The 15,037-nt window shown below is 44.4% G+C and overlaps 1 pseudogene; it reads right to left on the minus strand.

Annotated features, from left to right (window-relative positions):
• Window positions 1-7,088: 7,088 nt before the first annotated feature.
• LOC103652199 (patellin-1-like) lies at window positions 7,089-8,858 on the minus strand (annotated as a pseudogene).
• Between the last annotated feature and the right edge of the window lie 6,179 nt (window positions 8,859-15,037).

The raw sequence follows: 15,037 nt of genomic DNA on the forward strand, positions 1-15,037 counted from the left end.
GGCTATTCAAGATTTCTTCGAAGGCCTCGGCTTCGTGACTGATCCATTCAATAGGGCCTTCTGGATTTCCCCTTGTGAAATTCTCTTCGCTAGAGAACGCGCCGACGCTGGCGAAGCTGGATTTTATCTTCTTAACACACTCTATGGATTTATCATAGTATCTTTTCTTGGAAGCACAAAGCTCTTCAACATTTACTTCCAAATGATTTGCCCATTGATCACTAAGTTCTCGTTTTGTTTCTTCTAGTATACGTTCTTCTTTAGCCCTGGCCAGTTGTTTCTGAAGATCCTGAATTTCACGTTTTTGGGCTTCAGCTTGAGCCTTAGAGGTAGCTTCGTCTTCCTTTATTTTATCCACTAGTGTAAGCAGAATTTTATCCTTTTCCAAAGCTTCGTTCCTCAACTTGATAACCTCTGCTCGTAGGTTGTTGAAAGCGATATTATAACTTTCATCTTCAGCATTCTTTTGTGCTCTCAAAGCATTTCTTAGAATTAAACCCTATATGAAAAAAGAATTACTATAAGAATAAAAGAATGATTCAAAAATTGTAAATTTCCAAATATACAGTTTTCACACCTTCAGACTATTATATGCAAGGCTATCCACAAGATCGTCCTTCGTCATAGCGCAGAGTCCAGCTTCAAGCTTCGGAAACCCCATGCTTCTAGCCATCTCCCGGCAGACAGATAATTCTTTATTGTCAGGGAGGCAGTATAGGAAGTCATCTTCGTCTGTCCCATTGAACACTAGTGCCCCCTTCGGATATTTCAATTCTCTGGCATAGTGATTAGCTTCATAAATCTCTTCTTCAGATAATTTCTTCCCCGAAGCATGTCGCACAATGTAATCGCGTATGGTGGAAGGTGCTTCGGGGGCTGCAGTGTCAATTTCTTCAACCCAAATTGGCTCTGACATTTTTTCGGCTGCCTTTGTAACCTTTGTTTCTTCGGTTTCCAAAGGTTGTTCCTTGGTGGGCTCTGAAGGCCCAGCTTCAGCTTCAAGTTGTTGCTTCGAAGCTTCAGCAGCAAAGGCTTCAGTAGACACTTCAGAAGTTTCAACAGTTTTTTTGGAGTTATGCTTGAAGATTTAATTGTCTCCAAAACATCTAACACATTAACCATCCTTTTTCTTTTCGGGGTCACTGTTGGACCCTTCTGGCTTTTTCCTGTCTCAATCTTTGCTGAAGGACTTAAAACTTCTGATGTTTTTGCTTCTTCAGTCCTTGGTCCTTCCATCTTTTCTGTTGCTGGCACTTCGGCCAACTCTTCGATTTCTAGCGGCAGAGTTGATTCTTTAGCTTCGGTGGCCAAAGAGGTCTCACCGGCGAACTCAGGCACTGTGGCCAGTTCAATATAACGTGGCCGGTGTGTGAGAACCTTTACCCTTTTCCTCTTCGGCGCCGGCTCACTAGGAGCAGCTGAAGCAGTCTCCTTCGCAGAGGAAGTATTCTTTCTTTTTTAACCCCGCACTGGATAATGGTAGCCGGGGTAGACGAACCCAATTGCGTCAAATACTCGGTTCAGCCTCTTCTTCTTTCGGCCTCCGAAGGCTGCTGACAATGCAGTATCTTCAGCCTTTGAATATACCCCAAGCAGTTCATCACTTACAGTTTCAATGTTTTTTAGCCAGTCATCATCTGGCTCAACGAATTTATCTCCGAACTTAAATGTGTATTTCAGTCTGACTAGTCCACCTTCGTCAGTCTCTTTAATGGTCTCCTGCGGCATTTCCCATTTTCCCACAAGTGGCCATACTCTGAAGGCAATGTGTTCTTGGACCAAATCCCTCGTCCCGATAAAAGAGCAAACAACGTCGAAGGCTCTCTGGTACTCTTCGGCTGCTTCATTCATTTCCACCTTCGGCCTCCGCAGGCCGAAGCGTTGCCAGATGGGACGCATAATGATTTTCTTTATATCTTCTCGTGATTTCAAGTCATTCTTCACGTAAAACCATTCCGTCATCCAGTCGCCAGGCCACCTCTTTCGAAAAGTCGGCACGGGGCAGCTTGACCCAGACCGGGAGCCGAAGCTGTAGCAACCAAAATTGTTGTGATATTGTTCCTTACCCCAGGGTTTTGTTTCGTACAACAATTCATGTATGTTGCAGAAGCTTTTCGCATCAGGTTCCAAGCCTTGGCTTCTCGCGGCCCACACGAAGATATTCATCCTTATGATTGCTTCGGGGGTAAGTTGGTGAAGGTAGATTTCAAATATCTTCAGCACCTCTACAACAAAGCTGCTTAAGGGAAATCGTAGTCCAGCTTTCAAGAAGCTTCGGAATACCACGACTTCATTTTCCTCAGGAGTTGGACAAGTCTTCTCTCCTTCATCAGCCCTCACAACGGACAAGTCCCGGAAATATCTGCCCCTCATGTTGATAAGATGATTTTCTTTAATACTTGATTTGCCAAAAACCGCATGGCTTGGTCGCCAAGGTCGATCTTCGGAGTCTTCACCACCACTATCCATATCATAGCTGTCACTGTCACCAGTATCTTCAGATAAACCCTCCAAAATTTCTTTAGTGATCTTCTCTGTATTAGTCTTCGACATTGATTGAAGAAAACCCAGATGCATCTCCTCAGAAAGACTTAGCTTCGAATCACCAATAGCTTTCTTATCTTCAGACATCCTTGCAAACGCTGAGAAAGTGATCTCTAAACCAAAGCTTTAAAATCTAAAAGGCCAAGCAAGTGTTGTTGCGTGTAGGCTAAAAGTTGGGTGAGTAAAAGTAGTTGGCAAGAGAGCGTACCAAATAAACTCGGGATGAGCTCTTATTTATACGCCTAGAGCGTTGAAACTGGAGGGCCCCGCTTGTCAAAGACTGTTGCTATTCTAGCAAAGAGAAGGTGTTTTTTCGGACCTTCGGCTTAAGGCATTCGTCCATATCGCAATATGAATTTATCATTACAGCAAATTAATATTGCGAGGGGCTACTGTTGGGGGCCTTCGGCTTCCGAAGGTCCTCAAAAACGTGATTTGACAATGTTTTCTAAGTATGCAAGCAGGTATCTTCGGAATCAGGTTGCGGATATACAGAAGCATGGTCAAGACGAAGCTTGACTGGAATGGAGGACGATCATGACGAAGGATGAAACGATCACAAAGCTATGTGAAGAGGAGCTTCGGCATGACAGCAGAAAGGGGAAACCGACTTAAAGATGAAAAGCCAAATCAGCCCTCGAAGAATTATTATAGAGTTAATGATAAAAGTAAAGGGCATTAATGTAATTTTATACGGGCTGCGTCCTGTGCCTATAAATAGATGAACAGTATTCCTGTACTGTTCACGCTGACTTGGCATTGGCATCACACTTGTACCCTTACTTTCCTTCAAGCCGAAGGTACATTTATAATTTGTCATCATTTATATAAGAAAAATGAATAGAAATAAATCAATAACAATGTTTAAAGTAGTCATGTTATTTTTCCGTATTTTATGCATAAATCTTTTCTTATCTTTTATTACGATTATGAAGGTATAACCTTCATAACCTTCGTCCGAAATTCATTATGCCCAAGGGGAAATAATGTTTCGAAGGACGAAGGGCTTTAATATTTAATATTGTATGTTGCCTTGTTCTTGATTCATAGTATTTGAGAACAAGTCCTCAACAGTTGGGAACAGTCGTAACTCTTATCCGATCTCCTTTTTCTGAAAAAACAACAAATAAGCAAGGGTGAGTACAAACGTACTCAGCAGCCCACCTTCACCCGCGGAATGGGGAAATCAGATATAATGCATGGAATATGTGGAGCTCAGGATATTTTGCAGAAACAACAGTATTTTATGCAGGGTTGTTTTATAAAACATTTTGTATTTTTCAAAGCGCATCCTCTCCCAAAGGAGCAGAAAGTTTTTCAATATTAGAACAAAATCCCCTGGACTAAACCATCCAGGTATCTCAGCAGTTTCCCACTGGTTTTTTCCTTTTTCAAAAACAGCTACTGGACCTCCCGTCCACCATAGCTCACGGCTCAACCGTCGGACCTTTTAAAAACCACTTTTCTCAAACGCACCTCTTTTTTTTAAAACAAAACACTAATTGCCATACCACACTAGACTCGTCCATTCCTGTGGACACAGACTATTCGAATAGGTTTGAACTCTGCGCAGAGGGGTACACTTTACCCACTAGTCCGGCTCTGCGATCTCATAGCTAGTGAGACCCAAAACCGAATCTCTTTCTTTCCTCACACGTCCTAACCTTAACGGTTATACCGGAAGGAGTCAGGCCACCGCCATGTCCAAACCGGACAAAACATTCCCCCTCCTTATCCTCCCGGTGCTCCCCAGCCTTCATAACCCTGGGGTTGGACCGCACGAGTTCAGATTGAGTGACTGCCCACACAGTCTCGAGTGGTTGTACTTATCATGAGTACAGGTAGTGAAAGATGACAAACCGGTCCTTATACAAGGGGACAATCCTTCTGCTCACGCCTAAACCAGCTGAGCCATCACCTTAGGCCCTCCCCTAAACCAAGGAGTCCCTGATCATCCCACTCACAAGGTGATAAGGGTGAAAACCCTTCATCATACACATTTTGAAAAGCATTTTCTTTTGAAAACTCACACCTTTTCTCAAATCATTTGTAACAAATATATCAAGGATTGATTGCGGCAAGCGGCTGGGTGGTCATAATAACTTGTCTCAAAATCATATCATGCATAAAATAACAGGCTGAGGGTTGTGGTTGAAAAATCATAGGTAATTTATGCATCAAAGGGATCCAGTGAGCTTGTCGTGCTTATTCGGCGAAGGGGGAAGGGGAGCTCGCGGAACTGGCTTCTAGCTCCACTGCCTGGCGTAGACTTGCAGATCTGGCCTCCACGAGACGGCACGAACGCTCCGATAACTATGCAACATGAATAATCAAACATACAAACAAGCAAGTATACCAATAAATATTTAGTATAGTGGTCAGAATAGTGATATATGGATGGGTAGAGTCTTGAGTAGAATCTGTGTCATGTGGTGTTGTGATATTACTGGTGGTGGAGCGGAGGTGCTTACCAGGAGGGTGGACTGGAGGCGAAGTGACACTATGCGTGTAGCCGGCAGAGCAGAGTAACTGAGTGGGTGGGGTGTTTGCCTTGGCTGAGGGTGTTGAGTGTGTGTGGAGAGGGAGAGGATAGCTGGGTGTATGTGGTGTAGCACAGTGAAGTTCATTGTTGGTGAGAATAGTGACGAATGAATCGTCTGACTTAGTATGAACAGGAGAGTTATAGGCAGAATATGGGACAAGAGTATTTTGGGAGTATTCTGGAATATGGACCATGCTTAAGGGATGACATGGTTGGATAGGGAATAGTTTGATAAGAATTTAGAAACAAGAATTATTGGAATCTGAGTTTGGAAGCCTGGTTCAAAGGAATCTCAAAGTTAAGCATGCTCAACTTGGAGAAACTTGGGATGGGTGACCAGATGGGAAGTTCCCTACTGGAAGGAAAATCACAGTCATCGGAGTTCGTATGACTGGAATATGGGTCTGGCTGGTCTTATGTGGACTAGACAGCTTGATGATGAGTAGTTGAAATTCGGGGTGATCAGATGATCGATGAATAGTAACGATGAATAGTAACCGCGAAAAAGCAATTATAGATATTATCGATGAATAGTAACGACAAATAGTAACAACGATGAATAGCAATGACGAATAGTAACGATGGTGAATAATGTCGGTGAATAGTAATGATGTTGAATAGTAACAGTGGATATTAATGATGAATAGTAATGGTGAATAGTTCGTGTGAACGAACGATGAATAGTGACGATGAACGCACGATGAATGATGAATACGAATATGAACGAACGGACGAACGATCGAATGGTCGGACGAACGAACGATCGGAATTTTGGTAGCATAACGGCAGGACAAAGATTATCTGGAAGAACGATGAATAGGAACTATGAACGAACGATGAACGATGAATAGGAACTATGAATGAACGATGAACGATCGAATGATCGATCGAACGAACGATCAGAATTTCGGCAGCATAATGGCAGGAAAAAGATTATTTGGACAAACGAACGATCGGAATTTCGGCAACATAATGGCAGGACAAAGATTATCTGGAAGAACGATGAATAGGGACTATGAACGAATGATGAATAGGAACTATGAACGAACGATGAACGATCGAATGATCGAACGAACGAACGATCGGAATTTCGGCAGCATAACGACAGAAAAAGATTATTTGGACGAACGATCGAACGATCGGACGAACGGACGAATGAACCATGAACGATCGGACGAACGAACGAACAAACTAAGAACAGGGGGACGAACGACTGAACAATCCTTGTGCTAGTGTGTGCTTGTGTGGAACATGGAGTGGGTGTGTGGGGGGGAAGAGAGTTGCCATGAAATGGCTTTGGGTGGGATGAGAGGAGGCCCTTGCCCCTCTATTTATAGCCATGGTGGGGGGATTAGGGGGAGGGATGAGAGGATTAGTGGGAGATTAGCATGGATTTGTCTTATATGAGTGAGATTAGCTTGTAGAGCTCACTGTATGACACCGGAGGCATACATATACGTATGAGCATGAGGAAAGTTATGAAGAAAATATTTGTAGAGACTTGAAAAATGATTCTGAAGGTATTTCTCAGGAGGATAATACTTGGAGATATATCGGTGGAATATCTCGGCAATATTTCTGGAAAGAACTTGAAGGGGATCACTAAGAAATATCTGGGCAGTATTTCTAGAAACAATTTGAGGGGGATCACTGGGGAAATATTTGTTGGATATTTTGAGGAGGATTTTGGAGAGAATATAGACCACTATATTTTATTTGCTGATATCAACTCGCAAACAAACATTTTGAAATGAAATTTGAAATTCATTTTAAATTTAGAGCGAGTTTGAGAAAATTTCAAGATTTGAATTTTTGGGATGCTACAAAAAACGACCCCTAAAAAAGAACAGCAAAGCCAACAAATAATCAAAGAACCGACAAAAAAGCAAGCAAGAACTCTATCATGCAACATGTTCAAATGATGGCGGTATGGACGACAAGGTTGTCGTTCAGATTATATAAGCAGTCGGCTCGTTGTGGCCTGGAACCACACACCTCAGCCTCAAGCGGCGGGTTCCGCCACGGTGCTCTTCATCCTGAACCGGTACAGCAACAGCTTCTTATTCTTTGACGCCCGGTTGTCCATGACCAGCACCACCTTGCCAGGCCCAGCGGCCTTGAAGCTGCCCTTCATGATTGGCTCCTCGTGTGCCAGCACCTTCCTCATCTTCTACACGATGACGGTGTATCCGTCCTCTGCGTCTGGGGCGAACTGCGCGCCGTAGCTCACCTCCCATCCCAGCACACGGAGCTCCCACACCACCGTGGAGCCCTCGGTGGCGGGGACCTCAACGGTTTCTTTGGAGGACGGTTTCACGGTGAGCTCGGTGACGGCGTTAGAGGCGGAGAACTCGGTGTCGTCCTCTTTGTACAGGCCACCGAACTGGACGGGGACTTGCTCTGGCGTGACATATCTGTTATGAAACACGTGAGGATGGATGTATGTGAGACCTAAATGTGTATGGTAGCAACATCGTGCTGATTGATTTGGTGTTGTGAATCCCTTGTGCCGACCTGAAGAGGGTCTCTGCGGACCTATCGGGGCTGCAGAAGGCGATCTTGCTCTTGGTGCGTTGGGTTAGGAACGAGCTCATCACCTTGTTTGTCGCGAGGTACCACCACGACACATTGATGAACACCTACAGTTTGATCAATGGTCCGACCAGATCAATCGATCTTCCCTAGTTCAGAAAATCATTCTACGCCTGGCAGAGCTGAAACCACAGTGCTCTCACAAAGGAAGCATGTGTAGTAGGGGAACATCAAGATGAAGCAGGAAGGGCGTAAAAACTCCCAACTTTTCTTGCACAGCTATTCCGAGTTAGCTACGTAACTTTTATTGTTAACAGAAACAAGCATGACGGTGGCGCAGAGAATTTAGAGATCCCGCTTCCCCTCATCGCTGAAGGCCTTCTCGTAGAGCTCCTTGTCCTGGAACTCGTCGTACATGTTATAGTAGACGGGGTGGCCCTCGCGGTCGGTGCCGCGGTAGAACACCACCTTCTCCAGCTCTGGCAGGTCGAGGTCGGTGCCCAGGAGCTCGTCGATGCCGAAGCGCTTGCGCCACAACACCACCGACTTGAGCATCGCCATGGCCTCCTTCACCTTGAACTCGCGCGCGCAGAGGAACTTGAGCAGCACCGTGTCCGTGCGCTCGTTGTCTCCCACCAGAGGCATGCCCCAGATTAGCTCCTCCTTCGGCTCGACAATCGACGATGGCGCGATTTCAGCCTCGGGCTCAGACGCGGCGACGACAGCCTCCTCGATGGCTTCCACGGTTTTGGTGGCCTCCTCCTCGGCAACCACGACTGTCATCTCCTCCGGCACTGGATCAGCTGGTTTGGTCTCCTCGACGACCGCTTCTGTCGTCGCCTCTTCCTTAAGCTCCTCTTTTGTAGGCTCCTCGGCAACCACGATCGTCTTCTCCTCCGGCACCGGCTCAGCTGATTTGGTCTCCTCGGCGACCGCTTCCGTCGCCGCCTCTACCTTGAGCTCCTCTTTGGCAGGCTCCTCGGCCTTGGGTTCCACCGCCGCGGAAGCCTCTGTCTTGGTCTCTTCTAGCGTGGGTGTCTCATCCTTAGCCTCCTGGGTCGCCGCTTCCGCCGGCACCTCCGTTTTAGGCTCCTCGGGCTTGGCAGGCTCTTATGCGGGATGAGCGATCAGCGGGGATTGCGGGCGCGGATTGCGGGCGCTCGGTGGTGGAGAGCTGCCTGCGCGGAAATGAAATGCGTGGAGCCATGGATGGAAGGGTGAGCTGCCTGTGTAGAGCCATGGATGGAAGGGCGAGCTCTCTACATGGAGGAAGGGGATTGCGGACTGCCTGCACGGAGGAATGGGATTAGAGATGGCAATGGGTACCCGAAACCCGAATACCCGACGGGTTTTACCCGATATAAAGGTGAGTATGGGATGATTTCTCTACCCGCGGGTATGTTAACGGGTAAAAACCTCTACCCGTTGGGTAGACGGGTACGGGTATGGGTTGAAACTACCCTTACCCATTTACCCATGGGTAAAATATACCCGCTGAAAGTCGCCTAGAGGGGGGTGAATAGGGCGAATCTGAAATTTATAAACTTAAGCACAATTACAAGCCGGGTTAGCGTTAGAAATATGAACGAGTCCGAGAGAGAGGGTGAAAAATAAATTGCAAGCAAATAAAGAGTGAGACACAAGGATTTGTTTTACCGAGGTTCGGTTCTCGCAAACCTACTCCCCGTTGAGGTGGTCACAAAGACCGGGTCTCTTTCAACCCTTTCCCTCTCTCAAACGGTCACTTAGACCGAGTGAGCTTCTCTTCTCAATCAAACGGGACACAAAGTCCCCGCAAGGACCACCACACAATTGGTGTCTCTTGCCTTGGTTACAATTGAGTTGATCACAAGAAAGAATGAGAAAAAGAAGCAATCCAAGCGCAAGAGCTCAAATGAACACAAGTCACTCTCACACTAGTCACTATTTGATTGGGAATGATCTATGGACTTGGGAGAGGATTTGATCTCTTTGGTGTGTTTTGTATTGAATGCTATAGCTCTTGTAAGGTGTGGGAAGTCAGAAAACTTGGATGCAATGAATGGTGGGTGGTTGGGGGTATTTATAGCCCCAACCACCAAACTAGCCGTTTGGTGAAGGCTGCTGTCGCATGGCGCACCGGACAGTCCGGTGCGCCACCGGACCCTGTCCGGTGCGCCTTCCACGTCACCTGGCCGTTGGATTCCGATTGTTGGATTCCGACCGTTGGAGCTTCTGTCTTCTGGGCCACCGGACAGTCTGGTGGTGCACCGGACAGGCACTGTTCAGTGTCCGGTGCGCCATCTGGCTCTGCTCTGACTCTGGCGCACACTGTAGAGCATTTAATGCCTTCTGCAGATGACCGTTGGCGCGAAGTAGTCGTTGCCCTGTTGGCACACCGGACACTGTCCGGTGTTACACCGGACAGTCCTGTGAATTATAGCGGAGCGGCCTCCAGAATTCCCGAAGGTGAGCAGTTCGGAGTTGGAGTCCCTGGTGCACCGGACAGTCCGGTGCGCCAGACCAGGGCACACTTCGGCTGACTTTAGCTCTCAATATTTGAATCCTTTCTCGGTCTTTTTATTGGTTTGTTGTGAGCCTTTGGCACCTGTAGAACTCATAATCTAGAGCAAACTAGTTAGTCCAATTATTTGTGTTGGGCATTTCAACCCTCAAAATCAATTTGGGAAAAGGTGTAAGCCTATTTCCCTTTCAATCTCCCCCTTTTTGGTGATTGATGCCAACACAAACCAAAGCAAATATAGAAGTGCATAATTGAACTAGTTTGCAGAATGTAAGTGCAAAGGTTACTTGGAATTGAACCAATAAATTCTCATAAGATGCGCATGGATTGATTTCTTTATTTTTAATATTTTGGACCACGCTTGCACCACATGTTTTGTTTTTACAAATTCTTTTGTAAATTCTTTTCAAAGTCCTTTTGCAAATAGTCAAAGGTGAATAAATAAGAGTTTGTGAAGCATTTTCAAGATTTGAAATTTTCTCCCCTTGTTTCAAATGCTTTTCCTTTGACTAAACAAAACTCCCCCTCAATCAAATCCTCCTCTTAGTGTTTAAGAGGGTTTTAGATATTAGTTTTGAAAGGGTTGTACCAATTTGAAATTCTATCAAAAGTAAGATACCGATTGAAAAACCATCAATTGAAAAATCTTTTCTTATCTCAAATTTTTGAAAATTGGTGGTGTGGTCCTTTTGCTTTGGGCTAATACTTTCTTCCCCTTTGGCATGAATCGCCAAAAATGGATACTTGAGTAAAATAGAAGCCCTTTTACTTTCTCTCCCTATGGTAAATAACATAAGAGTGAAGATTATACCAAAGTTGGAGAGTTGCATGGAGCGACGGCGAAGGATGAGTAATTTGATGGAGTGGAGTGGAAGCCTTTGTCTTCGCCGAAGACTCCAATTCCCTTTCAATCTATGACTTGGTTTGAAATATACTTGAAAACACATTAGTCATAGTATGAAAAAGAGACATGATCAAAGGTATTTTAATGAGCTATGTGTGCAAAACATCAAAAGAAATTCCGAGAATAAAGAATATTTAGCTCATGCCTAAGTTTGTTAAATGTTTGTTCATCTAGTGGCTTGGTAAAGATATCGGCTAATTGTTCTTTGGTGTTAATATATGCAATCTCGATATCCCCCTTTTGTTGGTGATCCCTTAAGAAATGATACCGAATGGCTATGTGTTTAGTGCGGCTATGCTCAACGGGATTATCCGCCATGCGGATTGCACTTTCATTATCACATAGAAGAGGAACTTTGGTTAATTTGTAACCATAGTCCCTAAGGGTTTGCCTCATCCAAAGCAATTGCGCACAACAATGGCCTGCGGCAATATACTCGGCTTCGGCGGTAGAAATGGCTACGGAATTTTGCTTCTTTGAAGCCCAAGACACCAGAGACCTTCCCAAGAACTGGCAAGTCCCCGATGTGCTCTTTCTATTAATTTTACACCCCGCCCAATCGGCATCCGAATAACCAATTAAATCGAATGTAGATCCCCTAGGATACCAAATCCCAAACTTAGGAGTATAAACTAAATATCTTAAGATTCGTTTTACGGCCCTAAGGTGAGCTTCCTTAGGGTTGGCTTGGAATCTTGCACACATGCATACGGAAAGCATAATATCCGGTCGAGATGCACATAAATAAAGCAAAGACCCTATCATCGACCGGTATACCTTTTGATCTACGGATTTACCTCCCGTGTCGAGGTCGAGATGCCCATTGGTTCTCATGGGTGTCTTGATGGGCTTGGCATCCTTCATCCCAAACTTGTTTAGAATGTCTTGAATATACTTCGTTTGGCTAATGAAGGTGCCCTCGTGGAGTTGCTTCACTTGAAATCCCAAGAAGTACTTCAACTCCCCCATCATAGACATCTCGAATTTTTGTGTCATGATCTATCTTCAAAGCCGGGAGATTGCTCAACATAGACCTCTTCCTTGATTGGTCCATTGAGGAAGGCACTTTTCACGTCCATTTGGTAAAGCTTAAAGCCATGGTAAGTAGCATAGGCAAGTAAAATGCGAATTGACTCAAGCCTAGCTACGGGTGCATAGGTTTCACCGAAATCCAAACCTTCGACTTGTGAATATCCCTTGGCCACAAGTCTGGCTTTGTTCCTTGTCACCACACCATGCTCATCTTGCTTGTTGCAGAAGACCCACTTGGTTCCTACAACATTTTGGTTAGGACGTGGAACTAAATGCCATACCTCATTCCTTGTGAAGTTGTTGAGCTTCTCTTGCATTGCCACCACCCAATCCGAATCTTGGAGTGCTTCTTCTACCTTGTGTGGCTCAATAGAAGAAACAAAAGAGTAATGTTCACAAAAATGAGCAACACGAGATCTAGTAGTTACCCCCTTTTGAATATCGTCGAGGATGGTGTTCACGGGGTGATCTCGTTGGATTGCTTGGTGGACTCTTGGGTGTGGCGGTCTTGGAACTTGTTCATCTTCCTTGTCTTGATCATGGGCATCTCCCCCTTGATCATTGCTCTCCTCTTGAGGCGGCTCATTATCTTGATCTTCTCCTTCATCATCTTGAGCCTCATCTTCATCTTGAGTTGGTGGAGATTCTTGCATGGAAGAAGATGGTTGATCTTGTGCTTGTGGAGACTCTTCGGATTCCTTAGGACACACATCCCCAATGGACATGTTCCTTAGCGCGACGCACGGAGCCTCTTCATCATCTAGCTCATCAAGATCAACTTGCTCTACTTGAGAGCCGTTAGTCTCATCAAACACAATGTCACAAGAAACTTCAACTAGTCCAGAGGACTTGTTAAAGACTCTATATGCCCTTGTGTTTGAATCATATCCTAGTAAAAAGCCTTCTATAGCCTTAGGAGCAAGTTTGGATTTTCTACCTCTTTTAATAAGAATAAAGCATTTGTTACCAAAGACTCTAAAATATGAAACATTGGGCTTTTACCGGTTAGGAGTTTGTATGATGTCTTCTTGAGGATTCGGTGTAGATATAACCGGTTGATGGCGTAGCACGCGGTGTTGACCGCCTCCGCCCAAAACCGATCCGAAGTCTTGTACTCATCAAGCATGGTTCTTGCCATGTCCAATAGAGTTCTATTCTTCCTCTCCACTACACCATTTTGTTGTGGGGTGTAGGGAGAAGAGAATTCATGCTTGATGCCCTCCTCCTCAAGAAAGCCTTCAATTTGAGAGTTCTTGAACTCCGTCCCGTTGTCGCTTCTTATCTTCTTGATCCTCAAGCCGAACTCATTTTGAGCTCGTCTCAAGAATCCTTTTAATGTCTCTTGGGTATGTGATTTTTCCTGCAAAAAGAACATCCAAGTGAAGCGAGAATAATCATCCACAATAACTAGACAGTACTTACTCCCGCTGATGCTTATGTAAGCTATCAGGCCGAATAGGTCCATGTGTAGGAGCTCGAGTGGCCTGTCAGTCGTCATGATGTTCTTGTGTGGATGATGAATACCAACTTGCTTCCCTGCCTGACATGCGCTACAAACCCTGTCTTTCTCAAAATGAACATTTGTTAGTTCCAAAATGTGTTCTCCCTTTAGAAGATTGTGAAGATTCTTCATTCCAACATGTGCTAGTCGGCGATGCCAGAGCCAGCCCATGTTAGTCTTAGCAATTAAGCAAGTGTCGAGTTCAGCTCTATCAAAATCTACTAAGTATAGCTGACCCTCTAACACTCCCTTAAATGCTACTGAATCATCACTTCTTCTAAAGACAGTAACACCTATATCCGTAAAAAGACAGTTGTAACCCATTTTACATAATTGCGAAACTGAAAGTAAGTTATAATCTAAAGAATCTACAAGAAAAACATTTGAAATGGAATGGTCAGGTGATATAGCAATTTTACCCAATCCTTTGACCAAACCTTGATTTCCATCCCCGAATGTGATAACTCGTTGGGGATCTTGGTTTTTCTCGTAGGAGGAGAACATCTTCTTCTCCCCTGTCATATGGTTTGTGCACCCGCTATCAATGATCCAACTTGAGCCCCCGGATGCATAAACCTACAAAATAAATTTAGTTCTTGATTTTAGGTACCCAAACGGTTTTGGGTCCTTTGACATTAGATACAAGAACTTTGGGTACCTAAACACAAGTCTTTGATCCCTTGTGTTTGCCCCCAACATACTTGGCAACTACCTTGCCGGATTTGTTAGTTAAAACATATGATGCATCAATAGTTTTAAATGAAATGTTAGAATCATTTGATGCAATAGGAGTTATCTTCTTAGGCATTTTAGCATGGGTTGATTGCCTAGAGCTAGATGTCTCACCCTTATACATAAAAGCATGATTAGGGCCAGAGTAAGACTTCCTAGAGTGAATTCTCCTAATTTTGTGCTCGGGATAACCGACAGGGTACAAAATGTAACCCTTGTTATCCTGAGGCATGGGAGCCTTGCCCTTAACAAAGTTAGACAATTTTTTAGGCGGGGCATTAAGTTTGACATTGTCTCCCTTTTGGAAGCCAATGCCATCCTTGATGCCAAGGCGTCTCCCACTATAGAGCATGCTTCTAGCAAATTTAAAATTTTCATTTTCTAAGTCATGCTCATTAATTTTGACATTAAGTTGAGCTATGTGATCATTTTATTTCTTAATTAAAGCTAGGTGATCATGAATAGCATCAACATTAATGTCTCTACATCTAGTGCAAATAGAAACATGCTCAACGGTAGATGTAGAAGGTTTGCAAGATTTTAGTTCAACAATCTTAGCATGTAAAATGTCATTTTCACTTCTAAGATTGGAAATGGTAACATTGCAAACATCTAAGTCCTTAGCCTTAGCAATTAATTTTTCGTTTTCAATCCTAAGGCTAGCAAGTGAATCATTCAATTTTTCAATCTTAGCAAGCAAACTAGCATTATCATCCTTAAGATTGGAAATTGAATCATCACATACAT

This window comes from Zea mays, chromosome 3 (assembly GCF_902167145.1).
Source record: "Zea mays cultivar B73 chromosome 3, Zm-B73-REFERENCE-NAM-5.0, whole genome shotgun sequence".
Classification (NCBI taxonomy): domain Eukaryota; kingdom Viridiplantae; phylum Streptophyta; class Magnoliopsida; order Poales; family Poaceae; genus Zea; species Zea mays.